The 18,624-nt window shown below is 39.1% G+C and overlaps 1 protein-coding gene across 8 annotated transcripts in view; it reads left to right on the forward strand.

The window, feature by feature from the left end:
• astn1 (astrotactin 1) overlaps nt 1–18,624 on the forward strand; it is a 506,238-nt gene that overhangs the window by 269,538 nt on the left and 218,076 nt on the right. The gene's annotated exons all lie outside the window — the stretch shown is intronic.

Genomic DNA, 18,624 nt, shown 5'->3' on the forward strand with positions numbered 1-18,624 from the left:
TGTTACCAATCACATTTCCTAGCCAAAAAAGACCTAATATATTTATTTTCATAGCAAATATACACCCAGTTCCTTACACTTTATTGTAAAAATGGGTCAACCACTTCAAAAATGGAAAAAAAAAAGTTTTTAGCTTCCCCTTATGCTTTGCTCTGGTGATCACAATAGTGACATGATTGTTGTGTAGCACCAACTTAAATACTGATGCTATACTAACCATTTTCCAGAAACCTTTTTGTGCTCTCGACTGAGACATGTACGTGTTTTTCTTGAGAAAGAGCAGCTGGTCAGCATGTTCAGGTATAAGGAAATTTCTCTGAGCACAGATGAGTACACCAGCAGTTGTGATATAAGATTAGTTATGGAATAAAACACTGTACATACTAAAGCCAGTTAAATACATGGCCACAGTCATATCATCTGTTACCATATTATGTGTCAATCTTCCACTTGTCCACTGCTCATTTGAGTACTTCTGCAACTTGCGTGCTAGTGTGTGTTTCATGCATTTCAATGGTTTGAGCATGTATGATTTGATTTCCGAGTCACTGATGATACGTACAGGGATTGTAACGAAATTCAACGTCTCAGTCGAAATCCAGCCATCACAGTTCAGACCTATTCTATCTGCTGGCTCAAAGGCATTTATAACTTTAACCCTGGGTCGTACAAAGCTGTAAGTTTTTTTCGGTGAAATGGTTCTGACTTGGGATTTTATTGCAAGGCTCAAGAGAGCACAGCATGAAGTTAAACCCTTAATTTTTGACAACGCTATACGGTCGGAGATCCTTGCAAACATAAATAGATACAGGATGCTGTGTGTAATCTAATTTGCCCTCGGAAAGAAAAAAAAAGCTGTTTTGTCCAGGAGGCGGGATATCACTGGCTCAGGTTTATGGCATCAAGTGACTGTGAATATACTGTATATGGTGTGTTTTTAGCGTACCTTAGTTTTGTTAGACAGTTCTTGCATACAGCAAAGTCCTTGTCCAGTTTTTTTCCTTCTATATTTTCAGTATATCTTAAAATTTACACATTATCACTAAATTAATGAAAGCCACGGAGCTCTTCTGAAGTCAAGCTAGTGCTCGGCTCGGGTGATAATGCACTAGGGAAATATGATCGTGATAGCGAGTTGGAAGCACTATCATGCGCCTCACAAACATTTCATTTTAAAGTACTGGACTTAAAAACACGAGTCTTCAGGAAAAGGTGTCAGGGATTCCCCTATATTCAACAGATTGTGGCGCACCGCCACACTAAAATGAAAGCCGCCACGCCTGGCAAATGAGATGTATTTTATTTATTTATTTAAATTAAAAAAAAAAAATTTAAGGCCGCTTCAAACTAGCGGCAGCCGAGTGGGAGGAGTTCAGCGGACACCTATTCATTGTGTATTGTAGCCTAATGTTCGTAACTATGCAGGCCCCCCCTTAAGAGACGCAAGGGGAAGGAGTAGGAAGAATGGGAGAACGAGCGAGATAGCGAGAGATAGCGGTCGCATGTTGTAGCAGCCCGCTGTTATTTTGTTATTGTTTTTCTTTATTATTGTTACCACAATAAAGTGGGTAAGCAAATACAGACTTCTCTCCTTCTTGCCCATATCCGGGGCATTACAATAATTTGGATCGGACTTTTCGGCGAACGTGAGCGGTGGACGGCCGTCTTTGACGGAAAGCAAACTTTGACTAACTTGCGCTGAGAGACTGCGGAGAGGCGGGGCCCAAAATAAAGCCTTGCTCTATTTTCAGAGCGTTGGTCACAGTAAACGATTTATCAATTCAAGCAGAGTAAAATGATACATATTCACGGTACAACAACGTCGTTTCTGTGTCCATCGATTGGTAAGAAAAGGCTGTTTGTACGAGTGACGTGTGGGCGCTCCCGTCAGGGGGGACATTTCACGTGGAGTGGCTATTTTTCGGCACAACACCGGCGCGCCAACTTCAGACAATTACGGCTGACGAAACTTTGATAAATGCGCCCCCCCACCCAAATTTCGCGAGCTCTGGGACACTCGAAAAATGACTCTCATACCTCTCCTTGCTAAGTTAATGGTACCTCGACGTGCCTTTGTGTGGAAATTTAGTTTACGAACAACGGGGAAAAAACTATTCACCTTCTCACCGAATCAAGTAAAACTCTTTACAAGGCTATTAGAATTCCCCCAGTGCTCTAAATGGGTCAGTTGACAGAAGGACTGTTATTGTTGTGGTAATGTAGTACTTATGAGGGTCAAATAAAAGGAAAAAGGAGGACTACGACGGTGGTCTGCAACCCGCGGCTCTCGGGCCGCATGCGGCTCTTTAGCTATGCTTCGGAGCTTTTTTTTTTTTTAAATGGAAAAAGATGGGGGAGGGAAATATATTTTTTTGTTTTAATAGGATTTCTAGGAGGACAAACATGACACAAACATTCTTTCAATTCATTAATATTGTAATGAAGTTAAACTTGTGGTGGCATAGTACAACAGAGTAGTCACGTGGTGCGTCATTCTCTATAGGATCCACTGCAGGGAAAACAAACATTTAATCATGAAGGCTAATTACGTATTTCTACAGTAGGCTAATATAGCTAGTATCGATAATTATAAGGCTTGTACAAGGCTTTTAATTTTTTGTGGCTCCAGACATACTGTATCAGTTTTTTTTGTGTTTTTTTGGGGGTCAAATATGGCTCTTTCAACAGTTTGGGTTGCCAACCCTGAGTCACTACGAGATGTAAGTCGTACAATTGCCACGAGAAAAAAAGTCGCATTAGTACATCGGGTAACGTAGCTGTAATCAGCTACGCATTTTACATACATGTACTGTAGCTGAGAGGTACAACATTAGCCTGGCTAATGAAATATTTCAAATATATCTTTGTTATGGTTCTTCTTGGGGGAAAAAAAGAAAAAAAAATTTGCTGTGGCGCGACATGGTGAGGCTGTCCGACTCCGATGCAGCCCACCACCACAGCTTCAAAAAATCCTAGGGGAAACACTGGGTGTGTTTATACAGCTATCACCTAAATAGAGTGGCTATTGCTGGAACTGCAGCACAAGTCTCTGTTGATTGGTCAGCAAAAGGCAACAGTCAATTGTTTTTTTTTTTAAACATGTCCTGTTCAGCTGTTTGACACTGAGAACGGAAGTCTGAGTGTGCGGTTGGTCTGAACAGTTTTAATGTTTCACATTGGAGTATGACCTACTCCCATTGTGATCATTCAACATATCTCATTTATTAAGACAAAGCAGCGAACAGGAAGGGGTTATGGGGCAACAGAAGAAAAGGAGCGAGAGTCAGAAGAAACACAAACAACAACAAGAAATACATTGAACGCCTACATTAACTATGAATATTAGGGATGGGAATTGATAAGATCTTTACGATTCCTATGCTATTATCGATATTGGCTAACTATTCGATTCTTTATCGATTCCCTTATCGATTCTAATGTGGACTAATGGACCGTATGAGGTTCTGGGTTCAATATATTATATGGTTCATTCACCTCGGAGTGTCGGTTAGAACACAAGGAGCGGAGAGTGGACTTGGTCTTTGGCACTTTCAATCCAACTTGGCAACAGGCATAACTATATACAGGTAATGGCACTTGAAATGACAATCACTCAATGAGCAGATGAGAGCATGCGTGGAAAGATGTTGATGTATTTGTATGTGTGTGGAAGAAGACTGGAATGTGTGGGTATATGTGTGGTTCTGAAAGGAAAGAAAATTACATCATATTAGTGCTGATGCAATAAACAATACAGATTGACTGTAAAGCAGTCAATAACACCACTTACATGACTCTGAATATTATAATGACACAAAGATGGGGGGGCGTGAGCGCGCGCGCACAACTAGGGAGCACGCTGCGTGCACGTGTGGTCACCTTGGCCATAAAAGTGGTGAAAACTAAGCACTTTACTCTCATATGGATGTATAACATCCTTTTAAGATGCTAAACTAACACATTCCCTCTTAACACAAATGTGCAACGCGAATATAATGTAAAGAACGCTCTCCTCGACGCAGCGAGGACGAGCGGGAGCAACCAGCAACAGCAGTAACAGTAAAAACACGAAACGGTCGCGCGGGTAACGGCTCTAACTTATCATAGGAGCTTTATGGCATGAAGTGGAAATATTTACATTCGTTCATGGACGCACGGATTAATCCTCTAACAGGTGGCCCTGCTCTGCTCGAAATGTGCACTTTACGCCTATTCTCGGTCCCAGAATACGCAGCACCCATGACGTAGGACAATAACCAGAACTAACTGACTGGTTGCTATGGGAACGAATGCATACCCATGGAATCTTTCCAACAGGAGTATTAAAATTGCTAATAAAATCATTTAGGATTATTTTAGATGCATATATGTTATATTTTTCTTATAGAGTATTCGACGAGGAATACGATAGACCCATTAATAAACTTTTTGGGAAAAATGATTTTTTTTTAAGTAGTCTCATGAATAATGACAAGGCCTGTAAAAGTCAATGTTAATTCACTTGGCAACGACTCTCTACAGGTTACACTTGATGAGAAGTCTCGCCATTTGTACATATGTTGCCATGCTTGCCAATTCGTAAGTGTGTAACATGTGCAAATTTTAAGACGTAAATTGTGCATAAATCGTGCTGGTTGGAACCGATAAGAGAATCGTTAGAATAATTGCCAAACGATTCCATGGAATCGGAACACTCAGAACCGGTTCACTGTAAGAAACGGTTCTCGATTCCCATCCCTAAAGAATATGGTGGTGCAATAATATGTTGTGACATTCCTTGGCAGGCCAGAGAGGATCCTTATTCTATGCTCATCATTCTAGCAACTGTTTCCCACTGTTGTTCGTATTTGTCCATTTTATTTGTCTGTTTTGCAGATAATTTATCAATGTAATTTATTAAGGGCTGTCAAACGATTCAAATGTTTAATCTAGTTAATCACAGCTTAATAATTTATTAATCGTAATTAATTGCAATTCAAACCATCTCTAAAATATGCCATATTTTTCTGTAAATTATTGTTGGAATGGAAAGATAAGACACAAGATGGATATACAGTTGCGGTCAAAAGTTTACATACACTTGTGAAGAACATAATGTCATGGCTCTCTTGAGTTTCCAGTTATTTCTACAACTCTGATTTTTCTCCGATAGAGTGATTGGAACAGATACTTCTTTGTCACAAAAAAACATTCTTGAAGTTTGATTCTTTTTGACTTTATTATGGGTAAACAGAAAAAGTGATCAAATCTGCTGGGTCAAAAATATACATACAGCAACACGAATTAGCAATTTCTTGTGAGTGATTATTGACTTGAGCAATCATTGACTTGAACAAGTCAGGAAAGTCACTTGGAGCCATTTCAAAGCAGCTGCAGGTCCCAAGAGCAACAGTGCAAACAATTGTTTGTAAGTATAAAGTGCTTTGCACGGTTTTGTCACTGCCACGATCAGGAGGAAAACGCAAGCTATCACCTGCTGCTGAGAGAAAATTGGTCAGGAGGGTGAAGAGTCAACTGAGAATCACCAAAAAGCAGATCTGCTAAGAATTAGAAGCTGCGGGAACACAGGTGTCAGTGTCCACAGTCAAGCATGTTTTGCATCTTCATGGACTGAGAGGCTGCCGTGCAAGAAGGAAGCCCTTGCTCCAAAAGCGGCACCTTAAGGCTCCACTGAAGTCTGCTGCTGATCACATGGACAAAGATAAGACCTTCTGGAGGTAAGTTCTGTGGTCAGACGAAACAAAAATCGAGCTGTTTGGCCACAATGCCCAGCAATATGTTTGAAGGAGAAAAGGTGAGGCCTTTAACCCCAAGTATACCATGCCTACCGTCAAGCACGGTGGTGGTAGTATTATGCTGTGGGGCTGTTTTGCTGCCAATGGAACTGGTGCTTTACAGAGAGTAAATGGGATAATGAAGAAGGAGGATTACCTTCAAATTCTTCAAGATAACCTAACCTCATCAGCCCGAAGATTGGGTCTTGGGCGCAGTTGGGTGTTCCAACAGGACAATGACCCCAAACACACATCAAAAGTGGTAATGGAATGGCTCGAATGGTCTTCCCAAAGTCCTGACTTAAACCCCATTGAGAACTTGTGGACAATGCTGAAGAAACAAGTCCATGTCAGAAAGCCATCAAATTTAACTGAACTGCACCAATTCTGTCAAGAGGAGTGGTCAAAGATTCAACCAGAAGCTTGCCAGAAGCTTGTAGATGGCTACCAAAAGCGCCTAATTGACATGAAAATGGCCAAGGGACATGTTACCAAATATTAGCTCTGCTGTATGTATATTTTTGACCCAGCAGATTTGATCACTTTTTTCTGTTAACCCATAATAAAGTCATAAAAGAACCAAACTTCATGAATGTTTTTTGTGACAAAGAAGTATCTGTTCCAATCACTTTATCGGAGAAAAATCAAGAGTTGTAGAAATAACTGGAAACTCAAGAGAGCCAAGACATTATGTTCTTCACAAGTGTATGTAAACTTTTGACCACAACTGTATACATTCAACATACTGTACATACAGTAAGTATTTATTTGTTTATTATAACAATAAATCCACAAGATGGCAGTAACATTATTAACATTCTTTCTGATAAAGGGATCCACGGATAGAAAGACTTGTAGTTCTTAAAAGATAAATATTAGTACAAGTTATAGTAATTTTTATATCAAAACCCCTCTTAATGTTTTCATTTTAATAACATTTGTGAAATTTTCAATCAAAAAATAAACTAGTAGCTTGCTCCTGTTGACGTCGCCGAGCGGTGACATCACAGCTGTTCTTCCACAGTGTCTTTTACTATGTAAGATATTGATTGAAATACACCACAAGGTGTCAATGGCGAGTTTTAAATTAGTTAGAAATCAAGCCAATGAGTGTGTGTTGTCCCTCGACTGACACCGTAGCTCCCTGTTTTGTTTTGTTTTGTTTTGTTTTTTTAAACTGGGTGTGATTCACGTTCATTTGAATGCTGGCTTCACAACGTACAAGACCACTAATAGTTTGTATATTGTGACTAAATATTGCCATCCAGTGTATTTGTTGAGCTAAACAAAATGTTTGAATAGAGTTTGACCAAAGTCTAAGTAAGTTTTATGTGTATTTTGCATAACCATTTTGATTGGGAATGCCAGCTTTTGTGAACATTTTTTTTGAGAGATAGGAATATTATTTTTGTTGTACTTTCACTATTGATACTTATGTTTGTTGTGAAGGAGTTGCCGAAGCGGTCCAATGAACGCCAGTGTCGCCTTTCTCTGCCTTTTACCTCTCTGTGCAAAAAACGGCGTCATTGTAATCTATTTGAGGCAATGCAGGAGCGGGTCATACCCGGCGTGCGTTAAATGAGTCAAATACTTTAACGTGATTCATTTTAAAAATTAATTACCGCCTGTTAACACGATAAATTCGACAGCACTAAATATATTCAATGATTAGATGTAGCCATTGGTTTGTGTTAATATTTTGTTTGTTTTTTCCAAATCAGCAATAATGTTTTTTGGCGATTATTAAACTTGCCAGATCACCAAGCAGACAAAGATTTGGACTCAATGGAATTCTGCAGTTCAAAAGGGAATAGAGTTTCTTCGTAACCTGTGACCAGAACTCTTGTACCGGTTTACATTGCCAAAGAAAATGAAAGCATGTATCTGAATTATCTCAGTTGCACTTTGTACATTTATCGGATTGGGAAAACCTCATTTTGTGCATTTTAGGCTGAGTAATATGCCATCTGTGCAGTATTTTGAACTGTATAAGTTGACGGTTCCTATTCTTAGCCATTGTAAAAGTATTTTTAAAAATGTGGGACCAATAATTATTATCTAATGTTACCAAAAGGTCGTTACTCCTTTTTTCGATTGTTAGACAAGTAGAGTTGTTACATTAGCAGGCTTTATATACTTTTAGTTTTTTTTTTTTTTTTTTTTTTTTTTGAGGATGGATGTTTACTATTTTACGAAAGGTGGTGTGTCTAACGTACCAGTTAGTGAAGGGAATTTGTTTTTGATAGCTGTCCTGATTTGATTGTATTGAAGGAAAGTGACCCCTCTGATTTGGAAATCTTGTAGTATTTCTTCATTTGGCATGAATATATTATCTTTAAACAAATGCTGTAATTTGTTTATTCCCGTTTCCTCCCATGTGCTGAAATAAATAGGAGGAATTTTATTAACTCCAAAGTCTGGGTTGTGCCAGATTGGTGAAAATTTACACAGTCAATTCTTGGTTGCTTGTTGTGATTTCTGGAGGGCACTGTCTGTTGAATTGGCAATGTTGACTTCCATTTTCATTACATCAAGGTTGTTCTGTATGTGCATTGTTTGAAAGCCTATCATTTTGAATTCGTAGAAAATACGGAAGCCTATCATTTTGATTTCGTACAAAATACGGAAGACCAAAATGAATGAATGAATGAATTGATTTCAGTAATGCTTCCTGTTGCTTCACCTCACATCACTCTATGTGGCCATTTTGTGCTGCAGTCATTTATGTTCACTTTTTCAAGGACGTCATTGCCGTGCTGCACTGTCTGCACTGAGAGATGAAAAGTGCCACACTTCTACTTTAAACCACTTCTGATTCACCAAACATTTCACTATGATAAAAGAAAAAAATAAAAGAAAGCTTTGTTGGCTTTGACTTTAAGGTTTCACACAATGCATACTTGACTTAGAAGGGGTTTATTGAAGATGTCACATGCAATTCTGATTCATGTATATAAATTTATATTCACGGACATTCATACAATCGTCTTCGGTCCACTTGTCCAATGTATTTCAAATATAGACACCATATTCTCGTAGTTGTTAATTCATAACAAAAATATAATAACTATTTTACCTTCATATTACAAATGGTAGATGTGTACAGAGAAAGACAACAACAATACTGTTTTATTATTTAAATTCAGGTAAATTGAGATGAAATCTAAATAAAATCTCAGGCAATTTTGACCACTTGTAGTTTAATCTGCTTCGAACACTGCTTAGCTTTGTTGATTACATGGCATTTAATCAGTAAGAGTTCAAGTTCCCTTTGCCCCACAGGAGAAATGAGTATAATGGGTTGTTGAATAGATAAATTATCACTTAAAAATGAAGAAAAAAAAATTGTCCTGTGATTGCCTACTTTGTTAATCTAATCTCCAACCTTTTTTCACTGCGGACCAGTCCACGCCTGATATATGTCTCCGTGGCCTGGGAAGTGGGGGGAGCCACGACTTTTCTTATTTCAAAGAGGATGGGGGGGGTCCACAAGAAATCTGTGACTTTTCTTGCATTACAGCCGCCGTGAAAAGGACTTTACTAGTTACGTCCGAGAACATGGAGTGCGAGAGACACTTTTTGGGTATAGCCTGGGAAACCTCAAGAAAGTGCATTGGTTGGCACACTGCTACTCTTTGTATGAAAAGGCCTTTATGCCCAGCTCATACAAAGCACCAATGGCGTTACGCTATCTGCACAGTGTGTCGATGACTCCCGAGAACCAATGGTGCAGCTAACCACGTACCAACACTGATACAAAAAGAAAAAAATGAGTTCCTGAAACATACTCAGAGTGCGGAGCCATATTTGTTACATTAAAAGTGTATGCGCAGTGAGTGCGTGGGTGCAGCAGTGTTGACAAATTGTGAGGTTTCCCCTTGATCTGGGCGGGTTGTATTTACAGTGTGATTGGGCTGGAGATTGTCTTTCTGACAACCCTGCGGTGCAGGGTGCCATTGGCTTTAGATCTCCGTACTTGTGTGTTGATGGCACCTTCTGTGCACTGGGCTTACCTTGGAAATTCTTGTGCGGCCCTGCCATTTTATGTTTTTTAGGGGGCAACATTAATTTACCAAATTGCAAACTTGCAAATGTAGCCTTACTGTATGTATGAATACTTCCCCAAAGGTTTTAATCCTAAATTTCTTCTATGGATATACAGTACCTTGCCAAGATTCCACTGCAGTCATCTTTGTTTGAAGGTAAATATCATGTGAAGTACATCACTGTGTAATTGTTGAGGTGGTTGCAGCTCAACAATGCATTCGTAGGAAGAATTGACGGAGAATAAGTTGTCTTTTAGCCGAAACTTGGCGTGTTTAATTTCCATTGACATGCGGATACATCCTCTCTCATTGCTGTTTTCACAGGCAATCCCACAAATCAAAGTCATCAAAGTCATCAAAGTCAAACAAGAAGAAGTAATAAAAGTAGCACTTTCGACAATTAAGTCCCATCCTGCCATCTTGTGGCGAAAAGATAATATGTCAATAATAACAAGCAATAGGAACATTATTTCAACATCAACTGAGGACACATTTATGAATACAAAACATTTCCTCCACCATTTCTCTCAACACCCCCACTTGTTCTCATGTTGATGCCTTTTTTAACAGCCAAATGAAATTTTACATTTCAAATTCCAAAAATAACACTGTCAAACTTCTTCAATTTTATCTTTGTTACAGGTTTTGTCATGATATCAGCAATCATGTCATCCGTTGTCAATCAGGTAGCACTCCGCATCTCCTCTTTTGAGTGTGACTCCACTGCACCGGGTACCATCTGCCAACTCGACGCTGTGGTTCTCTGGTTTGAACGTCTCCTGGAAGCTTTTGAATTTGGTCTCGTCAGTGATGATATGAGATGTCGCTCCCGTGTCCACCATCAGACCTCGTTCCCGGATGCTGTGTGTATCCTGCCGCCTGGTGTCGGGCTGTTCATCTCTCACCTTGAACGCGAAGTCAGGATCTCCATCTTCAGCAATTTTTTTCGCTCCGCCCGGTCTTTCCTTGCGTCTGCAAGTGGCGTCTTTGTGCGTGTCAGTTTTACAACGACTACACCATGTCTTTTGTCGACGTGATTTTGCACGGTGGCCTTTGATCCCACATTTGAAGCACACCAACTATGTGTCATCTTTGATCCGGTCACGAGCGTTTGCTTTTGTGGCTTGCTTTGAAGTTCTTGCTTTAGTCTTCATCACTCTGTCGCTTGTTTCTGCTGCATTTAACTTTTCCGTTTCTTCAAAACTTCGGAGTTTGGTTTTGAATTCTGCAAATGTCATGTTCTCATCGGTATGCGCCACATGAATTGTAAATGGCTTGTAACTTTCTGGCAGCCCCTTCAAGACCATTGCGATAAGTAGACCATCTCCCATTGTTTCACCTGCATTTCGCAATGCTGTGATGGCGGTCTCAGCTCTTATTATGTAGTCCACTATGCTTTCTTCGGTTCCCTTTTGAAGAGATGTTAGCATGGTGTACAAGTTTATAATCCTGGGTTTTCCCTTCCCAGCATAATATTCTCTTTAATATTTTCAGAGCTTTTCTTCCGTCATTTGGCGCATCTCTCATTATTAACGAAAGGCTTTTATCATCAAGAAGTTGTATCATTTAAGCATACGCGTCCGCATTTTTCATTTCATCATTTTCTCTCTCAGCTTCAGTGGTTGGTCCTACCAGCACTGTGTTCTTTAGCCTGATTAGATGAAAATGTCCCAACATTTTAGTTTCCCAGAGTTCATATTTAGCTTCATCTCCGTCAAATGCCAGTCAAGGTAACCTACTTGTTCCTCGTGGATCCATGTTGCCTGTTAGCTTTTTCCGCTAATCAGCAGTCCGTGAGCACGCGGTCCTTCGCGACCTTGTACACTGTGGAAACTGACTTTACCTTCGAATGACTCCTGGGCCCATAACCTGTTGAGGTGGTTGCAGCTCAACGTTGCATTCGTAGGAAAAATTGACGGAGAATAAGTTGTCTTTTAGCCGAAACTTGGCGTGTTTAATTTCCATTGACATGCGGATACATCCTCTCTCGTTGCTGTCTTCACAGGCAATCCCACAAATCAAAGTCATCAAAGACAAACAAGAAGAAGTAATAAAAGTAGCACTTTAGACAATTAAGTCCCATCCTGCCATCTTGTGGCGAAAAGATATGTCAATAATAACAAGCAATAGGAACATTATTTCAACATCAACTGAGGACACATTTATGAATACAAAACATTTCCTCCACCATTTCTCTCAACAATAATAATTAAGGACCTAACTATGCTCATGAGCTACTGCAATGCACAAACACGTCTTGATATAAAAATATATATATAAATATACTTTAGTCACAAAACAGCTGACGAGAGTGACATTGTGGTCAATAAATGAATGATAACTCTATATGATTAATAGTGTGATTAATGTTGCTTCAAAATCACAACAATATTACAGTGGTACCTCGACATACTATCGCTTCAACATACGATCTTTTCGACATCCGACGTAAAATTTGACTGGCCATTTGTTTCTACATCCGACGACATGCTCTGAATACGACGATCTATGAAAGCGCCACAGTTTGTTTTCCCGCAAGACGGACGCACGGCAAATTTTCTTGTGAGAGAAATCAACATGGGCTCCAACAATGTTACTGCAGGTGGTGAAAAAAGGAAAAAAGTGATGCTTACCAGTGAATTGAAGATGGCTATGATAAAAAAATATATATGAGCATGGTGTGCGCATCCGTGAACTGGCTCGACAATACGGCCTTAGAATGTCTACTCTCGACCGTCCTCCTCTGACCTCCGTTCGCCAGTCATTATAGGTTAAGGTAACAATTATTATTGTGGTAACATTGCCAGAGAAATCGCCAGCTTCGTCAGGTTTCTAATCATTTATTCCATAAACTTATGCAACACAACATGCCTACTGTCTCCCGCAGCTGAACAAAGTGAAAGTAAAAAGTCCCATCTCTCTCTGTCAAGTCAGCCGATTCGTTCTGGTACACTACACTAACACATTCGCCTCATTAGAACCTGATTCAATGCATAACAGGTATTATTATTATTATTACTATTATTATGTTGTTATTCCAATTTTTATTCACAATTTATTTGTTTTTCTCTGTGTAATTGCTATTTGCAATTGTACTAGCAGTATTTATTCAGGATTTAGTGTTGGTTTTCGGGCTGTGAAACGGATTAATGGAATTATAATGCATTCTTATGGCAAAATCCTGCTCGACATATGACCATTTCGACTTACAAACAAGGTCATGGAACGAATTAACTTCGTATGTAGAGGTACCACAGTATTTCAATACAAAAAGGCAGTTTCTTGATAGTTATATTTGTTGTATTTTTAGTTTTTACATACTGCGTAGCTTAAAAAAAACTGATTTATCCCCATGCTAAAATGCAGGAGAAAATGAAAACCAAACATGTTTTAGTCAAATGTACCCGATCCTTTTTTGTTTAAAAGGAAATGGATTTCATTGGGAAAGAGCTGCAATCAGAGTCATATTTCTTAATCCCCCTCTGGCATCTTGCAAACGTCCTAGCCTTTTGGAGGGAGTAATGAGCTCGCTGGAGAGTTTGATGATCCATGTCCTCACCCTTCGCCCTAAATACAAGAACGTCTTGACTGCAGCCTTCTTTTATATTATATGATGGGCAGGCCGACCATTTCTTCCTTTTAAGCTTTTCAGGCTTTTTATTTGACGAATTAATATACAATAATCAATGTATAATTAATAGTATATGAATTATCAGCTATCAACTCACTGAAAACTGCATATAACATTAGAAAAAAAAATTTTTTTTTCATTTTCTCTAAGAAAAAAAAAACATTTTCATCTCAGTGACTAGCTCTGAAGTAGTGTGTATCTGGGTTTCAGGCTTCTCATTCACATTTCAAAAACATGAATGAGCCACTCGAGAACATGACAGAAAGCTCTTATGAATTCCCATTAATCAGGGGTCGGGAACCTTTTTGGCCGAGAGAGCCATGAACACCACATATTTTTAAAAGTAAATCTGTGAGAGCCATACAATATTTTTAAAACTAAAAATACAAGTAATACGTGCATTTTATGTAATTTCAACACTTTGAAAGTACAATAGGTCTCTGAATTCTTTTTAAATAATAATTAGATGATATTACAATAGTTAATATTTTGTTGAGTCTACAGAAAGATTCAACCTATGTTTAAAATGTTTAATCTTATTTCGTTGTGTTTGTGCAAAATACACAAGTTTCAGTCTAAAAAGACTGTTGTACTTACGGTTTTAAACCATTAGGGGGCAGTGTAGGCTTCTTGGCGTGCATGGGCAATAACTGTCCGCATTTGTGAGCGAATAAGAAAAGAGCCGTCTGTGCAGCAATGCGAGATGGACGTTGTTAAAAGTATTTTTTTTTCTTGTTTCAGGTGAGAAAAAGAGTATAATTTGACTGTGTATATTAGCGGATTGCTTTATTTTAGGATGGTTGTGATATGTATTGTGTCTTAATATACTGTAGTTCACAAATATGTAGATCTTTAAGTATGTTTATGTATGACTGCAGATGTGTTCGTAATGGCGCGCGGACGACGAGTGAATGCTAGTGGTGTTTAAAATGCAGAAGTTAAATGACACAAAAAAATGTGTTTATTAATATAATTATATAAGAATTAGCATTTTAGAGCGAATAAGAAATGAGCCGTCTGCGTACAGCAATGCGAAACTGACGTTGTTGTTTTTATCTTGTTTCAGCTGTACAAGAAAAATGGAAATAAAACAAAATTAAATGTGAAGCAACAGACTTAAGCATTTCATCTCTGTCTGCACCACGCTACGGATGCATAGCTATTATTTAAACCAACTGCCAGACGCATCATCAGAGTTTTGCGTTCTCCACTGCCGCACCTGTCCCGAATGTCGCCTGATCAGTGGCTTGCCAAAGGAAAAAATGTGAGCGCCCCTTACTGGTTTCTAATTTTAACGCTTCCCCTGTGGCCCTTACGCCCGCCCATTTTGCCCGAGGTTCTAGCGCCCTCTCATTACATAACAAAACTTTTTTTTTTAATTGAAGATTTGTCTGCGAGCCAGATGCCGCCGTCAAAAGAACCATATCTGACTCGCGAGCCATAGGTTCCTGACCCCTGCCATAAATGCACAATGACAGTGTAACCTAAAATAACCACACGACCTACACAGAGAACTTTATTTTAAATCATGAAAACAGACCAAGTCAAAGTGATGGTTTTAAGATTTTTTTAAAAATTGTTTTTACTTACAAAAATTCAAATGGTAATTTATTTTATCGGCATATTTGAAAGCCGAAATTTTGGATCTCGTTAGATATTCGGTTTAGATTAAATTATATTTAAACAGAGAGCACCTAGTTTCATGTCTCCCAATGACTATAGGATGAGCGTGCTGGCCATCATAGCTGTAGGCTGGGCATTTAGCTTAGTGGCTAGCACACCCGCCTCCAACTGGGGATGTGTTGGCGAAATGCACCTGCAACTCGGGTAGATTGTTACAGCATGCAGAAAAAAGTCATTCTTGCATTTGAATGTTATTAATGATAAAAATGTTCTCACAGTTTTAAATGATTTACTGTTCAAAGCTTTCTGGAGTTTCAAATGTGTATGTTACCCTTAGCTGGATCAGCATCTCAAAAAGTTAAGCCAGGGGGTCGACAACCTTTTTTCACTGAAAGAGCCGATTGGACCCGTTTTCCCACAGGGATATTACTACTTGTTCACGTGAATTTCTAATCAGTCAAACATGGTAAAGATGATCTGCTGCTGTTGAAAGTAAGCATCAAAATGAGGGAAGCAAGGTGATTTAAATGACTTGAATGTGGCATGGTTGTTGGTGCCTGACAGGGGCTGGTCTGAATATTTCAGAGACTGATGATCTACTGGGGCCGCAGTCTACATCAAATTGTTGTGCATGGCCGTCACCCCAGGAGGAAGCTTCTACTGAAGACGGTACACAAGAAAGCCCGCCCGTCTCCTCAGACCTTATGACATGGTTCCAGTAATCCATGTGCTTTGTTGACATGTCTTCAGCAAACTGTTTGGGGGCTTTCTTGTGTACCGTCTTCAAAAGAGGCTTCCTCCTGGGGTGACAGCCATGCACACCAATTCAATGTAGAGTGTGGCGTATGGTCTGAGGACTAACAGGCTGACCCCCTTTCTCTTCAATCTCTGCAGCAATGCTGACAGCACTTCTGTAATGAGTCACATGACATTTTGGAGGGAAAATGGAAAGCAGTACTTAATTTGGACATTTAGGGATGTACGTTTTTTCATTGGGGTGTAGGCACTTTTGTTGCCAGGGGTTTAGATATTAATGGCTATATTTTGAGCTATTTTGAGGGGAAAATAAATTAACTATATATACTATATATATAAGCGTCATACTTTTCATTTGTGTCAGTGTTGTCCCATGAAAAGATATACTTAAATATCTGCAGAAATGCGAGGGGTGTACTCACTTTTGTGATACACTGTACATATAGGGTATGCATACACACACATAGATACATATATATATATATATATATATATATATATATATATATATATATGTATATTTATATTTTTTTCGGACTATAAGTCGCACCTGAGTATAAGCCGCACAAGCCATAAAATGCCCAAAACACATATAAGTCACACCAGACTATAAGTCGCATTTTGGGGGGGGGGGTTTACTTGATAAAATCTAGCACATAGAACAGATATGTCATCTTGAAAGGCAATTTAAAATAAAAACAATAAAGAACATCATGCTGAATAAGTGTGATAATGATGCACGAACAACGAAATGCGAACATGGCTGGTATGTTAACATAACATAGCTATTAAGAGTTATACAGATAACTATAGCATAAAGAACATGCTAACAAGTTTACCAAACTATGAAGTGTCACTCCAGAACATCAAAATAACATGTGATATGATGAATGATATAATAATGTGTTAATAATTTCACACATAAATCGCTCCAGAGTATAAGCCGAACCCCCAGCCAAACTATGAAAAAAAACTACGACTTATAGTCCGAAAAATACGGTATTATATATACACATATATACAGTGCCTTGCCAAAGTATTTGGCCCAGTTGAACTTTTCAACCTTTCGCCACATTTCAGGCTTCAAACATAAAAGCAATTGCAACACAGACTTTTATACTTTTTTAATCCAATACAACAGAAATGAAGGTCCCAACCCCATTGATAAAGCAATAAATTCCACTAATCAATGCTGAAAAGGCATAGCCGTGAAGTCAAAAACCATTTTAGGTGACTCTATCTTGAAGTTCATCAATAAAAGAGGAAAAGTGTGCAAAAAAGTAATGAGAGCAAAGGGTGCCTACTCTAAAGATACTAGCATATGATACATTTTTTTAGTTATTTCACCTATTTTGCTAACTACATTACTCCACGCGTGGTCATTCATAATTTTATTACCATCAGGGAGAATTTACAATGTAAATAGTCATGAAAATAAAGAAAATGCACAAATGAGAAGGTGTGTCCAAACTTTTGGCCTTATTGTGTATATATGTATATATATATATATATATATATATATATATATATATCAGGGGTCGCGTTAACCGAATATTTTCCGTCGTTGACCGGTTTTTTAAAACGGTGACGGAAAAAACTGAAGTCCGTCCGTCATTTTGACAGGTTGCAATTTACACCCCAGACCACAGGGTGGCATTTTAATTAGCTATTGTCTCTCTTATTGAATGACGTCATTGGCTATTCTGTCAGAATATTGTAGCGTCACCGTGGTCTGGCGGCAGCACCGTGATTGACACATCAACGCGAGGTTCTTATTGGTGCACCCGGTGTGCCAGCGCGTCATCCAATTGGTGGACTAGATTGTCGCCTGTGTATAGACAAGTTTCCGAGGTACTTCCGGTTTACTTCCTTATGTCTTCCTTCCCCTTCCGTTTCCGCCTGTTTACCGTTGAAGTCAATGGCGGTGGAATCGATGTTGGAAGGTCTTTATACAAGATCCCGGGAATGTTATTTTGATGTAGGCGGGTGGAGAACCAAGCCAAGGCCTCCATGCTTCGTATCACGTCGATTTCCAAACCATGGGTGCTCGTACTCGTCATGCAGGTGGGAGGGAAGGAGATGTACAAAACTGACAGCTCCTGCAGTCATGCCCCCGCTGTTATGGAAGGTAATGTGCTCTAAAAATACGAAACCTAAAATCTGGCGCATGAAACGACTTGTTGCCTTTGCTATTGATATTACGATGATGATTGTAATTACGAAGTTTTATCATTTTTACAACAACTAGCTTCTGCTACTGCTGCTAGCCGCCTGTTGCTAATCGTGTTTGAATGCAACGCATAAATCCAAGTGTTACAAGTTTTTATTCGTTTGTTTACAGCTGGGAAATGCTGTTATAAAAGAGAAGACGACTTGTACGTTGATGGACATATATCGAACATATATCGTTTGCGTTCCACAATGATGATGACAGCTCGACTCCCGGGAGAGGCCGAGAGAGGCAGGAATTGTGACAGACGGTGGTTCGCCGAGATCGCCGTGATCCAACTACGAACTTGTGAACTGTAGCATCTTTAAATATATGATATTGGAGCTGGAATTACCGAGGACGGGAAAAAAGCACATCTAAATGCCGCCGAGGGCCTCCGTGATGTCGCTATTTGTTCACGAGGCTCCGGAGCTCTGCGGTCTGATATCACATTCTCGTATGCTATTTTTGCAATACTTTTATAAATGTGATTTATTGACCTGTTTTGGAGTGCACCAATCGTTTTAAATAAAACAAGAAATTGAATCATGTCTAAATGTTTTATTGCGATCAATGCCTGCAATA

The sequence above is a fragment of the Corythoichthys intestinalis genome, chromosome 14 (genome assembly GCF_030265065.1).
Source record: "Corythoichthys intestinalis isolate RoL2023-P3 chromosome 14, ASM3026506v1, whole genome shotgun sequence".
Taxonomy (NCBI): Eukaryota; Metazoa; Chordata; class Actinopteri; order Syngnathiformes; family Syngnathidae; genus Corythoichthys; species Corythoichthys intestinalis.